General features: G+C 43.6%; 1 protein-coding gene and 1 long non-coding RNA gene across 2 annotated transcripts in view; both read left to right on the top strand.

Moving 5' to 3' along the window:
• The first annotated feature begins 2,015 nt into the window (after positions 1–2,015).
• Positions 2,016–15,081, top strand: LOC123462726. The gene is made up of 3 exons (XR_006638488.1): positions 2,016–2,093; positions 11,584–11,705; positions 15,022–15,081. It is a non-coding gene; the product is annotated as an uncharacterized LOC123462726 (long non-coding RNA).
• A 4,101-nt stretch (positions 15,082–19,182) lies between these two features.
• The window catches only part of LOC101601760 (glutathione S-transferase A3-like), a 28,130-nt gene continuing 27,287 nt past the window's right edge, over positions 19,183–20,025 (top strand). Inside the window, exon 1 of the mRNA XM_045157264.1 lies at positions 19,183–19,208. The gene's annotated coding sequence lies outside the window, so the exon portion shown is untranslated. The remainder of the gene's footprint in view (positions 19,209–20,025) is intronic.

Below are 20,025 nucleotides of genomic sequence, written 5' to 3'. Positions count from 1 at the left end.
TAAGACATAAAATTGTTTTATGCTAACAAAAATTTCTCTTATACATAAGATCAATTGCTATCCCAGATTAGGCTAAACACAGTGGTTGTCAAATGGTGTTTTCTCTTTCTAAATAGATTTGTCATAGGTTGTACTAGATCTGAGCTGTTTTGGCTCAACAATGACCAGATTCTGCTCTAAGTAAAGTAATTGTTTCGTTTCTGGACTCAAACCTCCTCTGAGCTCCACAGAGTGTCTTAACCCTCTCGCAGGGGGTGGTCATTATTTCCAGTTTTTTGAGTATTATTGGAAACTTCCACAATTTAATATATCTTTCATAAATATTTATTTAACCAGGCATGGTGAAACATGCTGTTAATCCCAGCACTCAGGAGGCAGAGCTAAGAGGATTGCTATGAGTTCACGACCAGCCTGAGACTATATGGTGATTTCCAGGTCAACCTGGGTTAGAGCAAGACCCTACCTTAAAAAAAAAAAAGAACAAAGAAGAAAATATAAGTAAATAAAATATTTATTTATTTATTTATTTGCTAGCAGAGAAAGAGAGAGAGACTACTTCTAGAACTCACTGACCAAACACCTACACTAACCAAGAACATTCGGGAACACGGGAACAGTTCAATATCCTTCCAGCTGATTTACTTCAAATATACCAAGATTTCTTGACAGCTGCTCATGGTAGAACCCATACTGTACTGAAGGAAGAAAGCTGCTTTTACATCAACCAATCTGGACAAGTACAACAAAATCTCCAAATATCTCAAATGTACCAGCAGCTTTTGACAGCAAGAAACAAAACAAGGGCTTGTCTCTTGCCAAGGCAAACAAATGCCTGTCCAGCTTTCTTTCTTTTTTTTTTTTTTAAGTTTATTTTTATTGTTTTACTTTTTAGAGAAAGCAACACAGAGAGAGAATTGGTGCACCAGGGCCTCAGCCACTACAATCGAACTCCAGACCCTTGTACCACTTAGTGGGCATGTGCGACCTTGTGTTTGCCTCACTTTCGTGTGTCTGACTTACATGGGATCTGGAGAGAGGTTGAACATGGGTCTTTAGGCTTCGTAGGCAAGTGCCTTAACCACTAAGCCATCTCTCCAGCATGCCTATCTAGCTTTCTATGGGTGGCTGGGGAATTGAATCCAAGCTGACATGCTTTGCAAGCAAGAACCTTTAGCTACTAGGCTATCTTTTCTTAAATTTTTCTCATTTATTTATATACATATTTTTTGTTTATTTTTATTTATTTATTTGAGAGCAACAACAGAGAGGAGGAGGCAGAGAGAGAGAGAGAATGGGTGCACCAGGGCTTCCAGCCACTGCCAACGAACTCCAGACACGTGCGCCCCCTTGTGCATCTGGCTAACATGGGGGGGAATCGAGCCTCGAACCGGGGTCCTTAAGCTTCACAGGCAAGCGCTTAACCGCTAAGCCATCTCTCCAGCCCTATGAGGCTATCTTCATACCCCCCCCAACTCCATTTTGAGCTGGATATTCCAATGGATTTACAAAGTATACGATAATCCCAATCTGTTGCACTCCTTCCCCAAAGAATGAAAGTTGCCAACACTAACATCCCCTTCTGTCACCCAGATCTCAGTCCTCGTGAATTTTGTTGGCATATATGTTAGGTTCCTGAGCTGAGCCAGTGGTATTTACAAATCTAATCTGCCCAGGAACAAAACTGCATTTGTGTCTGTGAGTTCTTGGCTTACAGGGCTAACCTCATTGTGGAGGCTTTACCTCAGCCTTTTGTCCTTGGAACCCATTCATGGAAACTGCCAGTATGTTGTTCAAAAACACGGTCCCGGCCCACAGTCTCCACAGTCTGAAGATCTGTTTCATATGGTTTGCTTCAACTATCATGGCTAAGCTTAAAAAGCAAAATATTAACCTGCTACTTTGCGTTATGAAGATGACTTGGTATTTCCCATCTGACTGAAAATGAAATCCCTGCCTCTGAACATTTGTGGGGGTGGCTTTTCTGCAACTGGACTCCTCCCCCTCCAGTGGGAAGGGGCTATGCCAACAAATAAATATAGCTTGTAAACACACAAGCCCTTTCTTGCAGCAGAGCTGAGACATCCTTTGACAAGGTAAGTATTGGTCTAAGTTTTGCTGCAAATTTTCTTTTCTCCTCCTTTACTTTCTTTTTCTCCCCTTTTAGATGCCTAGAAAAGTCCTTCATAATATATCCTTGGCACAAGAATATCTCTTTATTTTATTTTTTTAATTTTTATTAGCATTTTCCATGATTATAAAAAAAATCCCATGTTAATTCCCTCCCTCCCCCCCACACTTTCCCCTTTGAAATTCCATTCTCCATCATATTAAGAACATCTCTTATACTCAAAGTGTGCTTAAAGGACGTGTCAAGAATCATTGATTCAGCTGCTGTCTAACACATTTTCACAGAATTTGATTCCACTTCTGTTTTGAAATGTTCAAAGGAAGAATATAGAAAACAAAAGAATGAAAAAATGATATGAGAAATTTCTTTAACATATATATTTATTTATTTATTTGTAAGCAGAGAGGAGAGGGAGGGAATGAGAGAGACAGAGCAAGGGAAAGAGAATGGACACGTCAAGGTGCCTCTAGCCACTGCAGTTGAACTCCAGATATATGCACCGCGTTGTGCATCTGGCTTAACATGGGTACTGGAGAATCAATCAAACTTGGGTCATTAGGCTATGCAGGCAAGCACCTTAACTGCTGAGCCATCTCTCCAGCCTGATATGAGAAATTTTAACAACATCACAGGTACGCACCTGAGGGTTCTGTGTGACCTCGTTACAAGAATTAGCCAGAGCTGGGCTGGAGGGATGGCTTAGCAATTGAGACACTTGCCTGCAAAGCCAAAGGACCCAGGTTCGATTCCCCAGGACCTACGTTAGCCAGATGCAAAAGGGGCCTTATGTGCCTAGAGTTCCTTTGCATTGGCTGGAGACCCTGGTGTGCCCATTCTCTCTCCCTCTCTCTCTCTATCTGCCTCTTTCTCTCTCTCTGTGTCACTCTCAAACAAATAAAAATATTAAAAAAAAAAAAAAAAAAGAATTAGCCAGAGCTCTTTTTTCTTTTGTTCACTTCTCTTGAACTTCTGGCTGTCTGCTCTGGTAAGCCCCCTTCCTTAACTTGCTGGGCCGAGATGGGGAGGAGGAGGAGGACCCTAACCCTCCCACGTGTTCTCTCTATCCCCTTTGGCCTTCTCTGTGGCTGGAGCTCACTGTATTTTCTCTTCCTTCTTCTCTTAACCTAATGAAGTCTCTACTTTTTTTTTTTTTTTTTGTAGGGTGGGGAGATGGGAGAAGAATTAGGCAGACACACTCTGAGGCAGGAATACAACTTTATTTGTTGGGGCAAAGACCCCCAGCCTCTCTGAACACCAGCTGCACCTTTCCTTTTAACCCCTCAGTGAGCAAGGAGCTCAACACCCCCCCCCACCTCGCTGTCCTTCACACAGACAAAGGGGGAGGGGAGGGCCACACAGCGCTCAGCTGGTTTTCCAAGCCGCACATTCTGTAAGCACCTTCGTCTCCACTTAGGGCTGTGATTAATTGACTATGAAAATGACTTTTGGTTGGCTTTGCAGGGGACGGTTTCTCCTGGTGAGCCTGCAGAAGTTCAGGGAAAGTCCAGAGTGCCCAGGGCTCAGGGGAATTGAAGTGGAAAAGCTTGGAAACCTTGTTAGTTTCCTGTCAGAAAGCTAGGGACCACTGCTTCTACGATCTAACAGTTCTGTGTCTCTGGATAGCTGTCTGTCCAGAACCAAACCTGTATCTTTATATTTATTTATTTACATATTTATTTATTTATTTTTCTTCGAGGTAGAGTCTTGCTCTAGCCCAGGCTGACCTGGAATTCACTATGGAGTCTCAGGGTGGCCTCGAACTCATGGCGATCCTCCTACCTATGCCTCCCGAGTCCTGGGATGAAAGGCGTGCGCCACCACGCCCGGCTCCTAACCTGTATCTTAATCCTCTATCTCCATCTCCTCAGGGGAAGAAACATGATATAATTGGCATTTTACATACGCTGATATTACAACTAGTAAAGGAGAGTGTCAAATTTATGCGGAAGCAGCTTTTGCTCTCTCCACTTTAATTAATTAATTAATTAATTAATTAATTTTTGAGGTAGGGTCTCACTCTAGCCCAGACTGACATGGAATTCACTCTGTATTCTCAGGGTGGCCTCAAACTCATGGTGATCCTCCCACCTCTGCCTCCCGAGTGCTGGGATGGAAGGCGTGCGCCATCACGCCCGGCTTCGAATGCCATTCTTTACATGGGTGACAGAGCAAGAACATATTTAAAACTCCCTGTCTGAGTCCTACGTAGTCTGCTACAACAACAACAATGTCATAGACTAAATGTCTTACACAAAAGATGCCAGTGCGAACAGATCTGAACAATGACAAAGACAAGACCAAAGAGCTGGGCCACTTAGCTCCTGATGAGAGCCTGCTTCTGGTGTCACAGGTGACCCACGTCCAGCTGCACCCTTACAGGGCCACTGGAGTCTCCAGCGTCCCTTTCATGGGGGCATTTATGTTTTCCATCACGATCTCACCGTCATTTCCTAGTACCCTCCCAAAGGCCCAGTTTACTGACAGCTTGGTACCAAGGGTTACGATCTCAGTGTAGCAATTTGTGGGGACACATGTGCAAAACATAAAAGAAGACATCAGCAAGATGGTCTTTCAGAAGTCCTGGGTCATCCACGTGCACTTTAATATTTAATTTAATTAGTTAATTTATTTACTTTGGGTTTTCAAGGTGGGGTCTCACTCTAGTCCAGGCTGACCTGGAATTCACTATGTAGTCTCAGGGTGGCCTCGAACTCACGGCAATCCTCCTACCTCTGCCTCCTGAGTGCTGGCATTAAAGGCGTGTGCCACCACACTTGGTTTATTTATTTATTAGTGAGAGAAAGGCAGAAAGAGAGAAAGAATGGGGGTGCCAAGGCCTCTAGCCACTGCGAACAAACTCCAGATGCATGCATCACCTTGTGCATCTGGCTTATGTGAGTATTGAAGAATCGAACTTGGGTCCTTAGGCTTTGTAAGCAAATGCCTTAACCACTAAGCAATCTCTCCAGACCTACATAAACTTAAAGAATGCCTTAATGTCAGTTTACTAATCCTCAAGTATTATCTAGACATACATGTGCTATGAGGAAATTTTCTAATAATTTTATTGAAGTTAACATTTGTTTACATGAAAGTGTTTTTTTGTGTGTGTTTGTTTTGAGGTAGGGTGTCTTTCTAGCCTAGGCTGACCTGGGATTAACTACATACTCTCAGGATGGCCTCAAACTCACAACCACCCTTCTACCTCTACCTCCTGAGAGCTGGGATTAAAGGTGTGCACCAGTTTTAATTTACTGGGATCCAAGGTGGCATACTGTGAGAGAATTTCACGGTGATGGTTAGAATATGTTTAATCCCAGCACTCAGGAGGCAGAGGTAGGAGGATCGCTGTGAGTTCAAGGCCAGCTTGAGACTACATAGTGAATTCCAGGTCAGCCTGGACTAGAACAAGTCCATACCTCGAAAAACCACACACACACACACACACACACACACGCACACACACACACACACACACACAAGAACTTGCTCTGTGGAAGGTTCTGTGTCATCTTGGAAGCTAGACAAGATTATATGGGACACCTCAACTTTTTGATACAATGTGATGGCAAAAGCACATCAGGAAGCGTTCTGGTGCCATGTTTAGGGAGTCCCGAGCCCAGCTGACCATGAGGGGACTGTAGTAGTATTTCAGGAATGAATGGGAGTGTCTACATAGTGATGGTGACAGGCATGGAGAGGAAGAAACATTAACAAAATTACCAAGTTTGGGGACATGTCTCTTAGACCATTGAAGTCACATGCATAAGGATATAAAGGTCCATTGTTATATACTGCACCTATCTTAGCTAAGACTCCTGTGTAAGGGAAAAGGGCTGCATTTCAAAATTACCTGAATTAGTGTTAATAAAAGTCATGAACCGATGGGTGGGGGAGGGGGCTGGGAAGCATGATGGAGCATGCTTTTAATCCCAGCACTCGAGAGGCGGAGGTAGGAAGACAGCCGTGTGTTCAAGGCCATCCTCGGGATACCAAGTGAGGTTATGTCAGTCACGGCTAGAGTGAGAGCTTGCCTTGGGAAAAAAATATCATGAACCAAAAGAGTGAATATAAAAAGCACAGTAAGCTTATAAATATCATAGTACAGTAACTCTACGCTGTCTTTTCATTCATCCCACAAAGACCAATTCATTGCCAACTGTGCCCTTGAAAGAATGGAAAATCTGAGAACAATCAGCTCTTCACACACCGTGGCTGGTGGTGCTAAACGTTAGGTCACATCACATGGTGACAAGCTCTCCAGCCAGTGTCGTCTCATTGAAAACAAGGCCTGATTTCCATAAATGAACAATGTAAATTATAATATAGCATTAGATGTTGTACTCTGTCTTTTCAACAATCCTTATACATACATATTTATGGATATATTCATGTATGTGTACATATAATGTGAGAAGGGCCTTGTCAAAATATTACCTTTACTTGGCTAACATATATGTATTTTCTACTAAAATTTAAATGTTGAGGTTCTTTTTTTTTTTTTTTTTCATTTTTACTTTTTAGAGAGGGCAAGAAGCAGACAGAGAGAAAGAGAGATAGAGAATTGGCACGCTAGGGCCTCAACCAGTGCAATCAAACTCCAGATGCTTGCACCACCTAGTGGTCATGTGCGACCTTGCACTTGCCTCACCTTTGTGGGTCTGGCTAACATGGGATCTGGAGAGTCAAACATGGATCCTCAGGCTTTGCAGGCAAGCACCTTAACTAAGCTATCTCTCCAGCCCTTGTTGAGGTTCTTTAATAAATATCACAAATTATTTTCAATTTTTAAATATAAAGCTATATACACTCAGAAAGGTTGAAGGAAACATTTTTCAAATATTTTAAATATTTTTATTTATTTATTTATTTGAGATAGATAGAGGCAAAATAGAAAGAGAGAGAGAGAGAGAGAGAGAAAGAATGAACTGGTATGCCAGATTCTCCAACCACTGTAAACAAATGCCAGACGTGTACGCCACCTTGTGCGTCTGGATTTACATGGGCACTGGGGAATCGACCCTGGGTCCTTTGGCTTTGCCAGCAAGCATCTTAACAGCTAAGCCATCTCTCCAGCTCTGAAGGAAGCATTTAACGAACATATAGGAACTCTCCGCTTAAATTAACGTGCTGTTCTGTCGACTCTATCATCTGTGTCCGTCTCTCCCTCCTCCGTCAGTCAGGCGCTGTTTTTCACACACTACAGTGTCAGCTGCAGGCAGCAGCCGCAGTCACCCTGGAGAACCCCTCATGCAGCTTAACTCACAGTGTAAGCTAGGGCTCGGGGCAAACGTCGCAAGGAAGAGGAATGCAAGCTCACCCAGGAATACTTCATATCCCAGAGTTATACCAGGACGCGAGGAGAGCAGGTCAGGGAACATGTCAGCAATGAGGTGTCTTACTCCTGCGTGAAAAGTGTGGTCATGACAGTGGAGGTCTTGCCCAGGGAAGATTAGAGTGAAAGCTGAGGGGAGACACATGCCCAAAGCATTTTGTGGTTTAAATATATGTTTTTTGTTTTTAGTTTTTGGTTTTTCAAGGGAGGGTCTCGCTCTAGCCCAGGCTGACCTGGAATTCACTATGTAGTCTCAGGGTGGCCTTGAACTCATGGCGATCCTCCTACCTCTGCCGCCTGAGTGCTGGGATTAAAGGCGTGCGCCATCTTGCCTGACTGTTTTCTTTTCATTTCTTTTTGTTTTGTTTTGTTTTTTTGAGTTAGGGTCTCTCTGTAGCCCAGGCTGACCTGGAATTCACTCTGTAGTCTCAGGATGGCCTAGAACTCACAGTGATCCTCCTACCTCTGCCTCCCGAGTGCTGGGATTACAGGTGTGCACCACCACACCCATTTTAAACATATATATGCATACATAACATATATATATATACTGTGAGCATGTGTGTGTGTTATATGCCCATAGTTGTGCCCTTAGCACCCGTCAGCTTGCCTGTGGAGGAGCTCGCTCTCCTGTAGCTGCCAGAGTGGAACTTCACTTAGTTGCTCTCACGTAGTTGCTCTTCCACCTCGTTTCAGTTTCATCAAAGTTCATCAGTTCAACAAAGACCTGTGCAGGTGCAATAAAAAAATTGTTTTTTTAGCCGGGTATAGTAGCGCACGCCTTTAATCCCAGCACTCAGGAGGCAGAAGTAGGAGGATCACCGTGAGTTCGAGGCTACCCTGAGACTCCATAGTGAATTCCAGGTCAGCCTGGGCTAGAGCGAGACCCTACCACAAAAAAAAAGGAAAAACCAAGAAATACATATATATATTTTAATTTTTATTTATTTGTGTGTGTGCACGGGTGTGCCAAGGTCTATTGTGACTGCACCACTTTTTACATCTGGCTTTATGTGGGTGCTGGGCGATTGGACCAAGGGCAATAGGCTTTGCAAGGAAGCATCTTTAACTGCTGAGCCATCTCTCCAGTCCTAATTTGATTTTGTTTTGTTTTGTTTTTGAGACAGAGCTTCACGTTGTAATCCAGGCTTGCCTAAAACTCACTATGTAGTTCAGGCTGGTCTTGAACTCAACAATCCTCATGACTCAGCCTTCTGAAATTTGGGATTACAGACATAAGCACCATAAACACTAACATCATGAAATGAAGTTCTGCCCCTTTTTTTTTTTCATTTTTGAAAATATTTTTATTTTGGGCTGGAGAGATGACTTAGTGGTTAAGTGCTTGCCTATGAAGCCTAAGGACCCTGGTTCAAGGCTCGACTCCCCAGGACCCACGTTAGCCAGATGTACAAGGGGGCACACGCATCTGGAATTCATTTGTAGTGGCTGGAGGCCCTGGTGCGCCCATTCTCTCTCCCTCTCTCTATCTGCTTCTTTCTCTGTCTGTCACTCTCAAATAAATAAATAAAAATAAAAAATTTAAAAATATATATATTTTTTATTTTAGAGAGAGCAAGTGAGAGAGACAGAGAGAGAGAATTGGTGTGCCAGGGCCACTGAAATCAAACTCCAGATGCTTGCGCCACCTAGTGGGCATGTGTGACCTTGTGCTTGCCTCACCTTTGTGTCTGGCTTATGTGGGATCTGGAGAGTAGAACATGGGTCCTTAGGCTTCGTAGGCAGGGACCTTAACCACCAAGCCATTTTTCCAGCCCAGTTCTGCCCATTTTGGCTTTGCTTTTGTTGTTGTTGTTGTTGTTTTTTGTTTTTCTTGAAGCAGGGTCTCACTCTAGCCCAGGCTGACCTGGATCTCACTCTGCAGCTCCATTCTAGCTGCGATGGGAAGTTGGGTAAATCAAGTCAGGGAGAATAATCAGGCACATCCACTGAAGAGACGAGAGAAGATTTTTTTGTTATTGTCTTATTTTTAAATATTTTTACTTATTTGCAATGAGAGAGTGAGAGAGAGAGAGAGAGCATGGTCATGCCAGGGTCTCTTGCCACTCTGCAAAGGAGCTCCAGATGCATGCATCATTTTGTGCATCTGGCTTTGTGTGGGTACAGGGAATCAAACCTGGCCGTTAGGCTTTGCAAGCAAGCACCATTAACCACTGATCCATCTCCACAGCTCTGGGAGAGAGAATTTTTTTTGAAGCCTTTAACTCAAGGACTTCTGTTGGCTAGTGCCAGGATAGATAGAGGCCCCAGCACTGGCTATGTAAAGGTTTTATACCTTAACAACGTCTTTGTTTAAGGTTTCCCTTGCTGCAGAGGGGAGAGATGTACAATCTGGAAATACACAGTTAAGACATTCCTTTCTGAAAAATAGACTAATTACAAGTTGCTGGTTTCCAAAGATGAGGTAGTTCATTATACACTACAAGTTTGGTCTAAAGAAATCAGGTCTGTGAGTCAGTTCCCATCTGTTTAACTACATTGTCAGATTTTTCTGTCATCCGTTAACATATTGACTGTACAACAAATTGTTTAAAGGAAACTTTTCAGCTGTATTTTCATGTAAAATTCTTTTTGTTGTTGTTTTAAAATATTTTATTATTTATTAATTTGAGAGAGGGAGAGAGGAAGAGGCAGAGAGAGGTAGAGAGAGAATGGGCACGCCAGGGCATCCAGCCACAGCAAACAAACTCCAGATGCATGCACCACCTTGTGCATCTGGCTACGTAGGTCCTGGGGAATAGATCCTGGGTCCTTTGGCTTTGCAGGCAAACACCTTATCCACTAAGTCATCTCTCCAGATCTGTTTTTTTTTTTTTTTTTTTTTTTTTTTTTTTTTTTGAGGTAGGGTCTCGCTTTAGTCCAGGTTGACCTGGAATTCACTATGTAGTCCCGGGGTGGCCTTTGTAAGGAAAGTGTAAAAGAAAAGCAAAAGAGAGCACCCGACTTAAACCCTACAGACAAGACTGTTTATTGAGAGAAACAGCGAGGGGCCCCAGCTTTCCCATGGGATGCAGGCTGAAGCACCGGCTCAGGTTAGGATGACAGCTTATAAGGAGAAACCTAAGAAAAACAGACTGGACCAGGTGCAGTTGATAAGAAACTTGGAGCTGTTTGCATCCTTGTTCAGAATAGGTTTCTTCAGCCAGGAATGTCTGAGGGAGGATGCCCAGATAGTCCCTGGTCCTTCAAGGCCATCTAGGCTAAAGGGAGTACATCAGTCAGGGGAGGTATCAGACTTCTTTATCGCCAGCAAGCTTTAGGGATAGCTATTAACTCTTTAGTTCCTTTTAGTTTTCGGTAAAGGCTATTAACCCCTCAGTCTTGAACTCACAGCGATTCTCCTACTTCTTCCTCCCAAGTGCTGGGATTAAAGGCATCGTGCTGGGCTAGAACTGTGAGATTCAGACTGCTTTAGTGAAGGTCTTAGATGCATTCAAATACTTCTTTCTTTCTTCTTTTTTGTTTTTTGTTGGTTTTTTTGTTTGTTTGTTTTTTGTTTTTCGAGGTAGGGTCTCACTCTGGCTCAGGCTAACCTGGAATTCACTATGTAGTCTCAGGGTGGCCTCGAACTCTCAGCGATTCTCCTACCTCTGCCTCCCAAGTGCTGGAATTAAAGGCGTGTGCCACCACGCCCGGCTAACAGTCATATATTTCTTACAGTTACATCAATTATACTCTTATTACACTAATGAAGCCTAGGAACACCAGCAACAACTGAAACCTCCTGAAAATAGCCTTAAACTCAAGCTGATCCTCCCACCTCAGGCTCCCTAGCGCTGGAATAAAAGGCACGTGCCATCACATCCAGTTTACATCAGGAAGTTTCGGGGCTATGAGAACAGGTTGCAGCCCTAGAGGCTAGGGGAGGGGTTCCACAAAGACGTGAAAAGGAAAGAGAGGGTCACGTGGGCCTCCGCGGAGGAGTGAAAAGAGACCATTTGTCAGTCTTCCTCCTGAGAGCTCTGTAGCAAGGTCTGGAGCGCCATACCTGTAGTTCTGTACTTAAGGGGAGAGTAGGCAGGGCCCAGCCTCCCTCCCTCCCTCTCTCTCTCTCTCTTTCTCTCTCTGTGTTCCTGATCTGATCCTGTGACTTCTACAGGTGTTAAACAAGACTACCTTGTTGGCAACAGGCTGAGCAAAGCTGACGTTCACCTGGTTGAAATGATCTACAACATGGGAGAGCTGGACTCCAACGTTTTGGCCAACTTCCCTCTGCTGCAGGTGAACCAGTTCACACTTCCGGTCATGCATCTACTATTTCGGCCCTTGGGCTGGTAGTGCACGTCTGGTCTGCACTACTTATCCCTGGGTGGGTAAAGTGGGTGTTCAGGCATTTGTTCTGGGACCTTAAGAGAATCTTGTCATGGAAAGAAATCTGTAGCCTGGCATGGTGGCACACACCTTTAATGCCAGCACTGGGGAGGCAGAGGTAGGAGGACCGCCAAGAGTTCAAGGCCACCCTGAGACTACATTAGTAATTCCAGGTCAGCCTGGGATAGAGTGAGACCCTACCTCAGAATAAATAAATAACAGAATGAAAAAGGAATTTGAGGAGTGTGCTACTCCTAGAGATGATCGTGACTTTCACATTGAGAGGGAACCCAGCACAGCAGCTCTCCCTGTTCCCATGTCCCACCGAGGTCGTCTCCTGTACTCTCTGGGATTCTCTTCATCCCAGATAGAACCATGTCTTTGCATACTAAATCCATGGGAGCAGGCCTCTTCCAGCTGATCTCCTTCTCTTAGCTCTGGTTCCTGCTGTGAGCTGTTGTCTTTCTAATTTATTTATTTATTTATTTATTTGAGAGCAACAGACACAGAGAGAAAGACAGATAGAGGGGGAGAGAGAGAATGGGCGCGCCAGGGCTTCCAGCCTCTGTAAAAGAACTCCAGACGCGTGCGCCCCCTTGTGCATCTGGCTAACGTGGGACCTGGGGAACCGAGCCTTGAACCGGGGTCCTTAGGCTTCACAGGCAAGCGCTTAACCGCTAAGCCATCTCTCCAGCCCCTGTTGTCTTTCTCTTTGCAAAGCTCTCTCTCTCACACACACCTCTGTTTTGCATGCATGTAGCTCTCATGCTTGGGTACATTCCTTCTGCTCCAAGTTTCTGCAGGGCTTCTGTCATAGAGGAATGCTGACCTCTGTCAGAGGCCTTTCTGCCACTATTGGGATAATCATGTGATTTCTGTCTTGACGTCTGTTTATACGTTGTATTTCATGTACTGATTTATGTTGTGCTGAATCAACTTTGCAACCCCAGAATAAAGTCAACTTAGTCAGGGTAGAGCATGTTCTTAAATGTGTTCTCACATTCAATTTGCAAATATTTTATTAACAAGTTTTTAATGTTTTTTTTTGTTGTTGTAGTCATTTTTATTTATTTAGTTGAGTGCAACAGAGAGAGAGTGGGTGCGCCAGGGCCTCCAGCCTCTGCAAACAAACTCCAGACGCGTGCGCCCCTTGTGCATCTGGCTAACGTGGGTCCTGGGGAATCGAGCCTCGAACCGGGGTCCTTAGGCTTCACAGGCAAGCGCTTAACAGCTAAGCCATCTCTCCAGCCCAACAATTTTTTTTTTAAATCTAATGTTTATCAGGTGCTTTGACTATGTTTTGTTTGTTTGTTTTGTCTTGTTCTTATGTGGTTTTGGTATTGGGAATGCAGGTTTCATAGAATGAAGTTGGTAGTGTCCCTTGCCTTTCTTTTCACAGACAGTTTGAGAAGGCTTGGGGTTAGTTCCTCTTTCAAGGGTTTGGTAGAGACCTGGAGAGATGACTCATTGTTTCAAAGCGCGTGTTGCAAAGAATGCTGGCCTGGGTCTCATTTCCCAGTATCCATGGAAAGCCAGATGCACAAAGTATCACATGTGCCTGCACGCTGCAGTGGCAAGAGGCCCTGGCGAGCCCGTAGTCAGTCAGCCTGTCTATCTATCTATCTGTCTGTCTGTCTGTCTGTCTATTTATCTATCTATCTATCTATCTATCTATCTGTCCATCCATCCATCCATCCATCCATCCATCCATCCATCCATCCATCCATCCATCCATCATCTACCTACCTACCTATCATCTATCTGGTATTCACCAAGGTAGTATGTTAAACCGTGGGCAGCAGAGGGCACTGTAGCTGTTGTGGATGAATCTGGGTCAGACTTGAGTTCTATTTCTGCCAAGGTGTGTTGGCACGTGAGGTGGCACCTCCTGGTCCTCTCTTTGGACTTCTGTTCCTAACTGAAAGTACCTGAAAGAATCTAGCTTTCTCCTGAATCTCCTACAATCTCGTTGCGTGTTTTGGCTCTGTTTAAAGTTGTTTAGACTCTCTTGATTTAATTTTCATAAGCAGTGTGTCTGGGAACTTACTCATTTCTTCTAGAGTTTTCAAGTTTTTTTTAAATATATTTGTTTTCAAAGGATTCTCTGAAAAGCCTCTGAATTTCACTGAAATCTTCCTGTAATAGCCTTTTTTCTTCATCTCTAGTTTTATTATTTTGAGTCATCTTTTGGAATTTTCAATCTTCTTATGTATTTCAAAAATAATTAGCTCTGTGTTTGACTAATTCTATATATTGTGCTTTTAGTCTCCATTTCAATAATTTTGCTCTTTACCTTTATATTTCTTTTTTTTTTAATTTTAATTTTTTGTTTGTTTTTTTGTTTTTCGAGGTAGGGTCTCACTCTGGCTCAGGCTGACCTGGAATTCACTATGTAGTCTCAGGGTGGCCTCGAGCTCACGGTGATCCTCCTACCTCTGCCTCCCAAGTACTGGGATTAAAGGCGTGCGCCACCACGTCTGGCTTCTTAAAATTTTTTTATTGACAACTTCCATGCTTGTAGATAGTATCCTATGGTAGTTTCCCCTCCCCCACTTTCCCCTCTGAAACTCCACTTTCCATCATATCCCCCTCCCCATCTCAATCAGTCTTTTATTTTGGTGTCATCATCTTTTCCTCCTAGTATGATGGTCTTGTGTAGATAGTGTCAGGCACTGTGAGATCATGGATATCCAGGTCATTTTGTGTCTGGTGGAGCACATTGTAAGGAGTCCTACCCTTCCTTTGTCTCTTACATTCTTTCCACCACCTCTTCCACAACAGACTCTGAGCCTTAGAAGGTGTGATAGAGATGTTTCAGTGCTGAGCACTCCTCTGTCACTTCTCAGCACCATGGTACCTTCTGAGTCATCCCAAGGTCACTGCCATCTGGAAAGAGAATCTTCTCTAACCAAAAGTGATAGTAGCATTAATATATGGGTATGAACATTAAGAGAAGTGTTTACTGGGCAGTTTGGTGAGCATAGTACATACATTTAGCCAGACATCAGCAGATGTTACACCCCTAGGGCTCATGACTACCCGTTGTAGGTTTTCAGTATCAGGGATGTATTCCCTCCCATGAAGCAGGCCTCCAGTCTAATTAGAGGGCAGTTGGTTTTCCCCATAGCAGACATGCCACTATTGCACCCATTGGCTCATTTGGCCTGTCTGGCCAAATTTAAGGCTTGTTGAGTACCTTCACTCGTAATTTCTCTCTCTCCCATAGGACTGCATGCTGCATGGCTTCTTCCAGCTTTCTGTCAGCTGGTCTACATGGAGGAGGTTTTCAGCTCAGCTCCAGCAGAATTCTCAGTGACCTTGCAGCCCAAGTATGTGGAGTCTTCAGAAACAGGGTCTTACCATTTATTCCTGGTGGGAAAACAAGAGCCTCAGCAATGGCCTGTAATGTTTTGGGGGCATCAGGTACCTCCGTGGCCAACAACTCACTGGACGGTATCCCATCCCTGGCACTGTATTATTTCTTTTTTAAAATATTTTGTTTATTTATTTGAGAGAAAAAGAGAGAGAGAGAGAAGTAGCTAAAGAGAGAATAAGCTAAGCATGCCAGGGCCTCCAGCCACTGCAAACAAACTCCAGGTGCATGTGCCACCTTGTGCATCTGGCTTACGTGGGTCCTGGGGAATTGAACTGAGGTCCTTTAGTTTTGCAGACAAGTGCCTTAACTGCTAAACCATTTCTCCAGTCCCCAGACCACTTTTTATTATTTCTTAACTCCTGCTGCTTTGGGGCTTAGCATGTTCTGGCTTTTCTAGCACCTTCAGGTGTATCCTTGAATTATTCATTTGAGACGCCCCTGAATTGTTGCGAGACTCACAGCCACAACGTGTCTTAAAACCGCCGTAGCTACTTCCTGAATGCTCTGGCAAACGGTGCTTTCACTGTCCTTTGATCCTAGAAAAGAAAAATTCAATTTTCTCCCTGATCTACAAGAAATTATTTCCTTTGTATCTGTTAAGACTTGCTTCATGTTTTCTACACTCAGTTTCCAACATAGCTTACTCTGTCTTCATTTCATCTACTTGAGTATTCCTCTGCCATGGTATCTAACAGACTCCTGGTTCTTTGTTATGTTGTACCAGAATCATGAATCTACACGGTTTGAGTATTAGGGAGATGATGGTATGGTTGTAACTGAGTAAAGTTTTAAAGAAATCTTCATGCAAAGTGCTATTCAGTGACTTTCCACATCTTTTTTTTTAAAGTATTTATTTATTTATTGGACAAAGAGGGAGAGAGAGTGAGAGAACGAGTGCTCCAGGGCCTCCAGCCACTGCAAAGGAACTCCAGATGTGTGCGCCCCCCTTGTGCATCTGGTTAACGTGGGTCCTAGGGAATCGAACCAGGATCCTTTGGCTTTGCAGGCAAGTGCCTTACCCGCTAAGCCATCCCTCTGGCCTGATTTTCTATATCTTGACTTCCTTAGCACTGGGCATCTGTTTCCAGCCTTCACCCTCAAGCTAAGGAAGATACTCGCTGTTTTTCCCAAGTTGTGCTAACAGTGGGTTTGGTCCTTGGGCTCCTCCCTAAGGCTGTGATTTGTGTCCCACAGGTCCTAAAAACCAGAATCAGTGACATGCCCACCATGAAGAAGTTTCTGCAGCCTGGGAGCCAGAGGCAGCCTCCTGTTGATGAGAAAAGCATAGCAAAAGCAAGGAAGATTTTCAACTTCTAAATAAATGTCACTGAATAAATGCTACACCTAAGTGCTGACCTGCCTGTGAAGTGATCAGTTTTTTTTTTTTTTTTTTTTAAGGTAGTGTCTCACTCTAGCCTATGCTGACCTGACACCCATTCTGTAATCCCAGACTGTCCTTGAACCCACAGTGATTCTCCTATCGCTGCCTCCCTAGTGCTGGGATTAAAGGTACGCGCCACTGTGCCCAGCTGAGATAATTTTTTGGTTGTAAAATAAACTGACAGGGCTTAACTGAAACTTGTTCTTTTTCATTAGCATCTGCTATGGAATTGTTTTCTAACCTCCTAACTTGTCCCTTTCTTATAATTAAGAATTTAATAAAGAAAAGAAAATGTAGATCATGTGGTCTGTTATACTTCTGTTTGTTTATTTACTTCATTTATTTATTTGAGAGCGACAGACAAAGAGGCAGAGGGAGAGAGAGAATGGGCGCGCCAGGGCCTCCAGCTACTGCAAACGAATTCCAGATGCTTGCACCCCCTTGTGCATCTGGCTAACGTGGGTCCTGGGGAATCAAGCCTCGAACCAGGATCCTTAGGCTTCACAGGCAAGCGCTTAACCACTAAGCAATCTCTCCAGCCCTGTTATGGTTTTTTTATTATTATTTATTTATTTCACAGAGAGCAGGAAATATTTGTGCCAGGGCCTCCTGCTTCTGTGAACAAACTTCAGATGCATATGTCACTTTGGGCATCTGGTTTTATGTGGATTCAAGGGTATTGGATCCAGGCATGCAGGCTTTGCAAGTACCCTTAACCATTGAACTATCTCTCCAGTCCCATTGTAGTTTTCCTTTTCTTTATATAGTGAATTCCTTAGGTTTCTCAGGCAAGCACCTTAACTGCTAAACCACCTCTCCAGCTGCACCCCCGCCACCTTTTATTTTTTAAGGTGGAGTCTCACTCTAGTCCAGGCTGACCTAGAATTCACTATGTAGTCTCAGGGTGGCCTCAAACTCACAGTGATCCTCCTGTCTCAGCCTCTGGAATGTTGAGGTTAAAGGTGTGTGCCACCATGCCCAGTGCCTGTTTTAGTTTTCTGAGAACCATCTACAACATCTTGTCAAATTCTCAACTCAAGATTCAAATTTAAAATTTCCTGAGGCATTGTTGGTAGTTATGATCCAAGGATGAAAAGCAGTTTAAGAGCTGGAGATATGGCTTAGTAAAGAGTTGGCTGTAAAAAGCCAAGTGTAGCATCGCAGAGCGAGGGAGGCATGCATCTGGAGTTCATTTGCAGTGGCTGGGGGCCCTCGTGCACCCATTCTCTCTCCATCTGCATCCTCCCTCCCTCTCTCTCTTTCAAAATAAACAAATAAAATATTTTAAAAATAAAGTAGAGACAGGTGTGGTGGCACATACCTTTAATCCCAGCACTTGGGAGGCAGAGGTAGGAGGATCACCATGAGTTCGAGGCCACCTTGAGACTACATAGTGAATTCCAGGTCAGCCTGGGCTAGAGTGAGACCCTACCTAAAAAAATAAAATAAAATAAGTCAATAATTAAAGTGAAGAGAGCAATTGTGGAAGACATGCAACCTTGACTTCTGGCCTCTATATGCACACGCACACATGTGCCCGTGTACCCACACGCATCACATAAACAGGAAGATGCACAAATACATCCTCTTCCATGTTTCTACTGTGTTCTGCCGCCCATCCCTCAGTTCACCCTGAGATCGGTCTGTGCTAACCCATGAGCATGACTCAGCACTTGCAGGAGCAGTGGGTCATTTACGAAGATGTCCTCTAAAGGCTAAATCCGATCAAGGAGGGAAAGCAGTTTTCTAACACAAGTGTGTGGAGAGAAGTTTATCTTGTAGATGAAAGCCCTACAGTGTCAACTACTACAGTGTGTGTGTGTGTGTGTGTGTGTGTGTGTGTGTGTGTGTGAAAAACACTGCCCTACAGGATCTTATATTTGTTATATAAGAAGTGGCCTCTACAAGTACACGCCCTGCTATGCATGCACATGCATGCACACATCACACATCACATACATGCAAACAATCCTGATAAATCTCGGGCAAATAACTTTTTAAAAATATTTTTATTTATTTGCAAGCACAAAGAAAGAAAAGGAGAGAGAGACAATGAACACACCAGGGTCTTCAGCTAGTGCAAACAAACTCCAGATGCCTGCGCCACTGTGCATCTGGCTTTATGTGAGTGCTGGGGAATTGAACACAGGTTGTTAGGCTTTGCAGGCAAGCACCTTAACTGCTGAGCCATCTCCCCAGCCCAAATAACTTTTTTTTTTTTTAAGGGGGAAGGGTTTATTTTGGCTTGCAGTGAGGGGATACTTGCTTATTACAGAATTTACCTCCAAGATAAGCTAAAATATGGATTTTCTGTGTGCGTCAGTCCTTCCTTGCATTCCACTCATGAAAATTCCACCTAAGACTCTTGAAAAGGCCCATTGCCACTGACTCACCGAGGGAATGAAATCTACCTGAAATGTTTTCTTGTTTAACTTTCCTTTGCCACTTGGGAAAAGAACACATTACCTGGTCTCTTGCAATATGAGGATGACTTAGCACTTTTCTTCTAATCTCTTATGAAACACTTTTGATTCCTGGACACTGGAAGCAGCATTTCCCTTTAAGTGGGAAGGGCTTATTGAAATTAATAAATAGTGCATAAAACATCAGGGAGTCTTTTGTGTTGTGGAGCTAAGAGGGAACAGCCTTTACCAAGGTAAGTCCTGAACAAATTAATTTTCCCACATTTTCTACAGACTCTCTTTTAGTTACCTGGGCGGTGGTGGTGGGGGGGTGACTTTAAAATGTGTCCTTAGCACAAGAAAAAGACGTTTACAGGAACATTATGCAACCTTGGTGTAATTTCATGAAAGTCAAAAAATTGTTGATTCCATTTCTTTTGTGTACATCTTTATAGAAATATAAAAAGGGTGGGTTTGGGAAAGCAATGCATGACAGTTAAAGGTATTAGTAAGGTGAGGGGAAAGAGAGGTGGTAACAATCTAGACAATGTGGCATTATGACTGGGTGTGGTGGCACATGCCTTTAATCCCAGCACTTAAGAGGCAGAGGTAGGAGGATTGTTGTGAGTTTGAGGCCAGCCTGGAGCCACAGAGTTCTAGGACAGCCTGGGCTACAGTGAGACCCTATCTTGAGAAACCAAAAAGACAAATTGGCATTATAACCAATGAAGAAAGGTGTGAAATGTATACTAAAGTTGTGTTCTATATGGTTTTCATGCAACTGTGTGATCATCCAACTATGAACTGTAAACAGGCAGGATAGAAAGACATGGGGGAAAAAATCTGCTGCTGGCTGAGACTTAAGAAAATCTCACCAACAAGATTATGAACTATGTTTGCAGCCAGCCAAAACATGTGCGTTGACCTTTGATCTTTCTGAATTATGTTCTTATGTTTTATCAGCCTATAAACCAGTGCAATAAACCTCATAACTTACTTACAACCTGATTTACTGGGGTGAAATTCTTTAGACAAAAGTTGGTACACCAAAACAGTTTACATATTCTTTAA

This window comes from Jaculus jaculus, chromosome 8, assembly GCF_020740685.1.
Source record: "Jaculus jaculus isolate mJacJac1 chromosome 8, mJacJac1.mat.Y.cur, whole genome shotgun sequence".
In the NCBI taxonomy this organism is placed as follows: Eukaryota; Metazoa; Chordata; class Mammalia; order Rodentia; family Dipodidae; genus Jaculus; species Jaculus jaculus.
This window is presented reverse-complemented; position numbering and strand designations above follow the sequence as displayed.